The 8,544-nt window shown below is 44.0% G+C and overlaps 1 pseudogene; it reads right to left on the reverse strand.

Moving 5' to 3' along the window:
* LOC112068790 (heparan sulfate 2-O-sulfotransferase 1-like) overlaps window positions 1-8,544 on the reverse strand; it is a 74,772-nt pseudogene that overhangs the window by 4,052 nt on the left and 62,176 nt on the right.

An 8,544-nucleotide genomic window follows, 5' to 3' on the forward strand; every position in this document is an offset into this window, starting at 1 on the left:
GGAATATACCTGTCCCTAATCACAATAGTTAGGAATATACCTGTCCCTAATCACAATAGTTAGGAATATACCTGTCCCTAATCACAATAGTTAGGCATATACCTGTCCCTAATCACAATAGTTAGGAATATACGGTGCATATGGAAATTTGACATTTCCGTAAGTATTCAGACCCTTTACTCAGTACTTTGTTGAAGCACCTTTGGCAGCGATTATAGCATCGAGGAGTGATGGTTGCTGATAATGGGCCTCTGTACGCCTATGTAGATATTCCTTTTTTTTTATTTTTTTTATCTGCCATTTCTAGCTACAATAGTCATTTACAACATTAACCATGTCTACACTTTATTTCTGAACAATGTTATGTTAAAATGGACAATTTTTTTTTGCTTTTCTTTAAAAAACAAGGACATTTCTAAGTGACCCCAAACTTTTGAACAGTAGTGTACCTGTCCCTAATGACAATAGTTAGGGGAACACCTAATGACAATAGTTAGGGGAACACCTAATGACAATAGTTAGAAGTGAACTGCTAAAAGAATAGCTGAACCTCTTTGGTGCTTTTGATTCACGCCCAATGCATTTCACAAATACAGGACTAGTTCCACTTTCAGCCACATGGTGGCAGCAGACGTTTTGAGAAGATGAAGAGCAAAGATAACCACACAGTAGGAGAAGTATACAAGCGATGAGAACAGTAAAAAAAACAATTTACATTAGTAACTAAATAAATAAATAAAAAGCACCAAGTCAAGACCTTCCTCATGTGTCATATAAAATGTGTTTGTTACTCATCTGGATATCAGTTAAGTAAAGAATGTAATGGAGGGTTTTACTTGGAGAAGTCCAGGAAAGCCACATGTCCGTGGTAGAACCCGGGCTTCATCTCTCTCCAAGACGTCACGTTACGGACAAAGCGCACCTGGAAGCACAAATCAAGAGTCCTAATCGCACAAGCTGATTAGTTTGTTATCTATGTCGTCTACACATGTCTGACACAGACATCAGGACAAGTACATTAGAGTGGCAGGTAGCCTAGTGGTTAGAGCGTTGGACTAGTAACCATAAGGTTACAAGATCAAATCCCCGAGCTGACAAGGTAAAAATCTGTTGTTCTGCCACTGAACAAGGCAGTTAACCCGCTGTTCCTAGGCTGTCATTGAAAATAAGAATTTGTTCTTAACTGACCTGCCTACTTAAATAAAAAGATAAAATAAAAAAACAAAAATGAGACAGACAGACGTCTAACAACTTCCCTCTTGTCCCCATTAACATCTTCTTCTTCTTCAAACTGAAACGTTTTGTTAAACGTTCCTATTCCTTATTTTGGGGTAACACTCTTATCCAAAAGAGATACATTTAAAAAGAACATCAAACATTGAATTGTATTTATGTGCCATCCACACTGCAGTCCCTTGTGGCTACGAGTTTCTCTCATCTATCTAGGTGACATTTAACAACGCTCAGATTCTCCCCACCCATGTCGTATCGTCTGCACAGGGAAGAGACTGCTGTGAGAACAGACAGGTTATTACCTTGGCAGAGCAGAGGACAGAACTAACACTATCACGGCTCTAGCCAGAGGCTCCAAGGCATTCCTCCTGCTCGCTCTCCGCGTTCTCAACAGGAGTCACAGTGACAGTCAGGAATACAAATGCACACAGCCAGACCAGACTAAACACGTCAGGGCTGTGAGGACGCAGCCAGACCAGACTAAACACGTCAGGGCTGTGAGGACGCAGCCAGACCAGACTAAACACGTCAGGGCTGTGAGGACACAGCCAGACTGTTTCTCTGACCAGCTGCTTGATGAGGCAATACAAGGGTCAATATGTGCAGGAGGGGTAAAGAGACAGATTTTGTATTCAGGTTTCCCAACAAATCCTTAAATTAGTACTGTAGTGGCTCCTAGAAAATTCTCTTTTTGAAATGGATTCAAAAAGACGTTTGTGAAAGTACATGCCGAATTCCTTACCTTCCAAATCATGCTGACATCATTCTATTACATAGGACTCTTAAACACCCCCTGCTTAACACCCCCTTGCTTAACACCCCCTTGCTTAACACCCCCTTGCTTAACACCCCCTGCTCAACACCCCCTGCTCAACACCCCCTGCCTTAAACTACCCCCTGCTCAACACCCCTGCTCAACACCCCCTGCTCAACCACCCGCTCACACCTGCTCAACACCCCCTGCTCAACACCCCCTGCTCAACACCCCCTGCTCAACACCCCCTCAACACCCCCTGCTCAACACCCCCTGCTCAACACCCCCTGCTCAACACCCCCCTTGCTCAAACCCCCTTGCTCAACACCCCCTTGCTCAACACCCCTTGCTCAACACCCCTTGCTCAACACCCCCTTGCTCAACACCCCCTTGCTCAACACCCCCTTGTGCTCAACACCCCCTGCTCAACACCCCCTGCTCAACACCCCCTGCTCAACACCCCCTGCTCAAACACCCCTGCTCAACACCCCCTGCTACTAAATGCTTGGGGATGCTTCTCGTTGGAGGATCGTTTATAAAGTGGCAGGTGTCAGCTATGTTCTCACCTGGTCTTGTAAGGACATGACAGGGTTGTTTTTGGTGGTGTTGATGGCAAAACGTGGAAGTGGTTCTTTCCACAAAGGTCGTAGGCGATGTTGGTGAACGACGTGCTCGCCGTCTTGGGAACTCTATTATATATGATAACCACGTCCTCTGCCTCAGCCAGCGGCGGTGTGTCCCGTACGCCATCTTGTGTGGCGCTGCTCTACTCCCTCACCTCGTGTCTGGCGATGGTACGTTCTTATAGGAGGGAGACAAAAGGAAGGTCAGGTTCACACTCAGAAAATATTTATTGTGCCAACATTAGGCAATGGTCGTTAGCAATACAATGATCTGGTTTCACATAAATAGAGGCTTCTGGGGGACTAAAGGATGAAGACAGAGCATGCTGCTGGATAGACTGGAGAGTCACAGTGTACCAGCAGAGGGAGAGGGGGGGCCTCAGGACGTGTACACAATAGCCTTCCATCTTCTATGACAAGTGCTCCTGATAAACAGGCTATAGTCAGTTACTTGGCCCAGTGTTTTTCGCTGAAGGTGTGATAGAGAGAGAGGGGGGATATAGAGAGGGGGGATAGAGAAAGGGGGTGAGAAAGGGGGGATAGAGAGAGGGGGGTAGAGAGAGGGGGGTAGAGAGAGGGGGAAGAGAGAGGGGGGATAGAGAGAGGGGATAGAGAGAGGGGGATAGAGAGAAGGGGGGATAGAGAGAGGGGGTAGAGAGAGAGGGGGTAGAGAGGGGGGGGTAGATAGAGAGGGTAAAGGACAGGCATGTTTTAACAACGACAACAGACAGGACTGTTCACACATTCCGCTGGTGGCTGGCCCCTGTACAAACTAACGGTGTAATTACACAAAGCTGGTAATTGACCCATCCTTCCTCTACAGTAAATAGATGCCCACTGGTGCATAAAATAACTAGGTTCCATTATTGATCACAGCTTCACAAGGCACCATACATCAACCTGGGAGCCGCCTGGATGTGAAGCTAGTCTCTCTGTTAAGAGCTGTCCTAAGACCAAGGTCTCCATCATCCTGTAACAGAGGATAGTTGTTTCAGTTCGCACCACAGCCGTCTGAGACCTGAGGGGTCTAAACTATTTCTGTATCACCAGCTGGTCATGGTAGCAAAATCAGTCCGAGGGTAGGAGGGCTGGAAAACTGCCACATCAAAATAACTGCTCTCTCCTTCTCTCTCTCACATTGTAAGTTAGATCATACTGGGTCATGATGCTAGCAGGCGGTCTGAACACACTGCAGAAGGCTCAGAAGTTCAGAAACGGCTACGTCAAAAAAGAGCTGCTGCTGTCTAGTCTGTCCTCCACAGTCCCAAGTCCCCAGGCTCCGTTCAGGCTCAACTCAGCTCCTGCCTCCCACTCTGCTTGTTTGCATACTCACTGTTGCACTACTCAAACTACACTGTCAACACTCTGCACTACTCTCCAAACTGCACTCTCTGCACTACACAATGCAGTGCACTACTCTCCAAACTGCACTCTCTGCACTACACTACTCTCTCCAAACTACACTGCACTACAAACTGCATGCAGGCATTGAGAATAACTGCTCTGTTCTCTGAAAATCAAAAAGGAGGGGGGGGCGGGGGGCTCATCAGGCCAGCGAGCCGAGCACCGCAAGTCTTCTCTCGTTAGCGTGGCTTAATTATCTAAAACAAACCTGCCCCTTCGCAGCGCACAAACCGGTTTCCAGGTGATTAAGCCTTTGATGAAAACATTGAAGAGAGGAGGCGTAATTACAAGTGAAGTTTGTTTCCATTGTCCCAGTCTGATGGAAGTTAATTACAGGTATGGCCTTGTCAGTGTGTGCACAGTTTTTCTCCTAGGATTATTTTTCAGCAGCGTTGGCAAGTGTGTTTGGGGTGCTTCTGTTGCTTAGAGCAGTCGTCCTGCGGGCATCCTGCCCGGCATCCTGCTGGCGGGCCTCTGTTAGGGTAATTTCACCAATTCAGTGCCTTTTGAGAAGTGTAACTTGGTAAAAAAAAAAAAAAAAAAAAANAGTGCCTTTTGAGAAGTGTAACTTGGTAAAAAAAAAAAAAAAAAAAAAATTTAACATTTGATTTGATCTAATTTTAACATTGTCATAAAGAACAGATGTTCAACTTCATAAAAACATGGTTTCCCATCTCAAGATGTTAAATAAAAATAGTAAGTGCCTATTAAGTGCCAAATAAAGTAACAGGCTGGACAATTTCTACTTAAATCAGCTATGAATCCCCTTGTGACAGGGGGAATGGAAGCTTGTTATGTGCATCAGGGAGTGGCAAGTGAATGCAAGCTGCACTAAAACATTGAAATTGTTCAAACATTTCTAGTCTTTCTATCTATGGGTAACGCGGTTGGACGTGTTCTGCTCGACCCACTCAGTTTCCTACCACCAAACACAGTGGAACCAGAACACCTGATTTTACTGTATGACTTGACTATTTGGATGTTCAATGTTTCTTTGGAAAAACATATAATTTTTTTTTTTTTTAAATGAATAGTTTCACCATATATTAAAAACAAGAATTCAGTTCATGTAACAGGGTTGACCTTAAAAATTAAGGACAGACATAAAACGAATCATTAATCTCAATAAATAAATGAATCATTAAATCACATGAAATAAATGAATCATTAAATCACATGAAATAAATGAATCATTAAATCACATGAAATAAATGATTCATTCATCTCATGAAATAAATGATTCATTAAATCACATGAAATAAATTAATCATTAAATCACATTAAATAAATGAATCATTAAATCACATGAAATAAATTAATCATTAAATCACATGAAATAAATTAATCATTAAATCACATTAAATAAATTAATCATTAAATCACATTAAATAAATAATAATCTTCAAAACTGACTGTCAAAGCAACAAAGATAACTAGGTCTTTACAAATGTTGGGGTTAAGTGGGTTAAAACCTTCCAACAAGTCACAGAGAGTAGACGGAGGGAAATGTCAAATTGCTAAAATGTTGTCACTTTAGCAAAGTCTTTATTCATATACAAATCTGATTTATTGAATTCTCCATATGGTCTATATTAAAAAGAGCACGTGATTTAATATAACCAGCTTTTAAAATTCTATATTGGTGCAATTTCTACTTAAAATATTAAAAGACACTCTTTTGTTAAAATGACCCATCTGTTGTACTACCACCAGCGTTCCAGGGACACAAACACCAGCGTTCCAACGACACAAACACCAGCGTTCCAACGACACAAACACCAGCGTTCCAACGACACAAACACCAGCGTTCTCATACGAACAACACCCAGCCGTTACAACGACACAAATGGTTCACACCTAATGGCCGTTTCCAAGTACGATCACAAATCACCTAAGCGTTCCTCAACGACACAAACACCAAGCGTTCCACGACTATGAATCACATTCCAGCGGTTCGCTATGTACGACACATTGTGAGATCACCAGCGTTCCAATCTGAGCACAATATACACCAGCGTTAACCAACGCACAAACACTCAGCCGTTCCAGACTGAGCGACCAAAAACACCTTGTAGCGTCCATACGACTTACAGTTTACCACCGATCGCGTTCCAGGGACAGCCAAACAGGGGATCCAGCTTTTCTGTCAAACGACACAAACGATCCAGCGCGTCAGGGACACAAACACCAGCGTTCCACGTACTACCAACACCAGCGTTCCAAGAAAAAACCAGCGTCAGACACAACACCAGCGTTCCAGGACGACACAACACCAGCTTCCAACACAGACCATGCATTCACACAGAAGCAGCTGTTCCACAGGACCACAAACACCAGCGTTCCCAGGGACACAAACAGCCAGCGTTTCCAGGGACACAAACACCAGCGTTTCCAACGACAACAAACACAGCAGCGTTCCAATGCGACACAAAAACACCAGCGTTCCAGGGACACAAACACCAGCGTTCCAGGGACACAAACACCAGCGTTCCAACGACACAAACACCAGCGTTCCAGGGACACAAACACCAGCGTTCCAGGGACACAAACACCAGCGTTGGTGTCTGCTTAAGGGGGAATGTACACAGCTGTGACTATAACTGACGAGAATTCTCTTGGAGGTAAAATGGCCAGCACTTGAATGTAAGGAATTATAGAGCGGGTGAGCAGAAGGACTTGAGTTCCTGTATGTTGTTATGTTTACCCCATGAGTCGTTAATCATGAAGCATACACCCCTACCTGTCCTCTTCCCAGAGAGGTGTTTATCTCTGTCGGTGCGATGCATGGAGAAGCTCGGTGGCTGAACCGATTCCGACAACATATCCCGAGAGAGCCATGTTTCCGTGAAACAGAGAATGTTACAATCGCTGATGTCTCTCTGGAAGGCAACCCTTGCTCGAATTGGGTCTACCTTGTTGTCAAGAGACTGGACATTGGCTAGTAATATACTCGGGAGCGGTGTGCACGTCTACAGAGCCTGGCCAGGTGGCCGCTTCGTCTGCCCCTTATGCGGCATAGTTGTTTTGGATCGCCTACTGGAATTAGCTCCATTGTCCTGGGTGGTGATCCGAACAGAGGATCCGCTTCAAGAAAGTCGTATTCCTGGTTATAATGTTGGTAAGTTGACGTTGCTCTTATATCCAATAGTACTTCCCGGCTGTATGTAATAAGACTTAAGATTTCAATGTAAGAAATAACACCAAAAAAAACTAAATACTGCATAGTTTCCTAAGAACTCGAAATTGAGGTGACCATCTCTGTCGGCGTCTTGCTGTTGATCCAGGAGACAAGCACCAAGAACTGCAAGAACAGTAGGTATTAGGGGAAGCTTCTCCTCAACCATTCTGAACCCTGTATGAAGACAGTGACAACAAGGAAAGCATCTCAGGCCTACCTAGGGTGGAGCACCTAGCCTGACAAACGCCGGCACTGATATACGACCACCTATTCCAGAGATGGTTTCTCTTATCATATCGTTACATCATCTCACCTCCGCAGTGCAGAGAGCCCTCCGCAGTACAGAGAGCCCCCACCCCCCAGTCCCAAAATGGCACCCTACAGGGCTCTGGTCAACAATAGTGCACTATATAGGAAATAGGGGGTAATTTGTACTGCAATCCCATAGTGATGGCCACACTGTCTGTCACTGTCACAGTCAGTCAGCTTCCCAGCAGACACTGCACACATCTTCCCCGAGGCAAAAGCTTGTGGTACCCTGCTGTGGAGTCCAACTATCGATCCACCTTTTTTCCACTTATTTAAGTTTTTTCTTTTTAAAAAGGTCAACTTTATCCACAATACTGGGCTATACAACAACATTTCAAATGTGGATACATGTCTCTAGCTATTTGAACATGGAGTATTGTACATGCAAGTACAGAACAAGTCTCAATCACCAAAAGTCTAGCCGATATCATCCTGCTTTAAAAATCGCACTCAAGAAAAAAACATGAACAAGGGAGAAAACATGAACAGCAACATCTGCCTGACACTAGTCCCAAGGTACATATTCCTATAGGTACTCTGCCTGACACTAGTCCCAAAGTACATATTCCTATAGGTACTCTGCCTGACATTGCTGGGCAACATGGACTTTCAACTCCCTCCAACAGCCCCAAAACATCACTGCTCTAGAGGAGATCTGCATAGAGGAATGGGCCAAAATACCAGCAACAGTGTGTGAAAACCTTGTGAAGACTTACAGAAAACGTTTGACCTCTGTCAAACGTTATATACCCTACAAAGGGTATATAACAAAGTATTGAGAGAAACTTTTGTTATTGACCAAATACTTATTTTCCACCATAATTTGCAAATAAATTCATAAAAAATCCTACAATGTGATTTTCTGGATTTTTATAGTTGAATTGTACCTATGATAAATTACAGGCCTCTCTCATCTTTTTAAGTGGGAGAACTTGCACAATTGGTGGCTGACTAAATACTTTTTTGCCCCACTGTATTCCTATAGGTACTCTGCCTGACACCAGTCCCAAGGTACATATTCCTATAGGTACTCTGCCTGACAC

Source organism: Salvelinus sp. IW2-2015, unplaced genomic scaffold, assembly GCF_002910315.2.
Source record: "Salvelinus sp. IW2-2015 unplaced genomic scaffold, ASM291031v2 Un_scaffold741, whole genome shotgun sequence".
NCBI lineage: Eukaryota > Metazoa > Chordata > Actinopteri > Salmoniformes > Salmonidae > Salvelinus > Salvelinus sp. IW2-2015.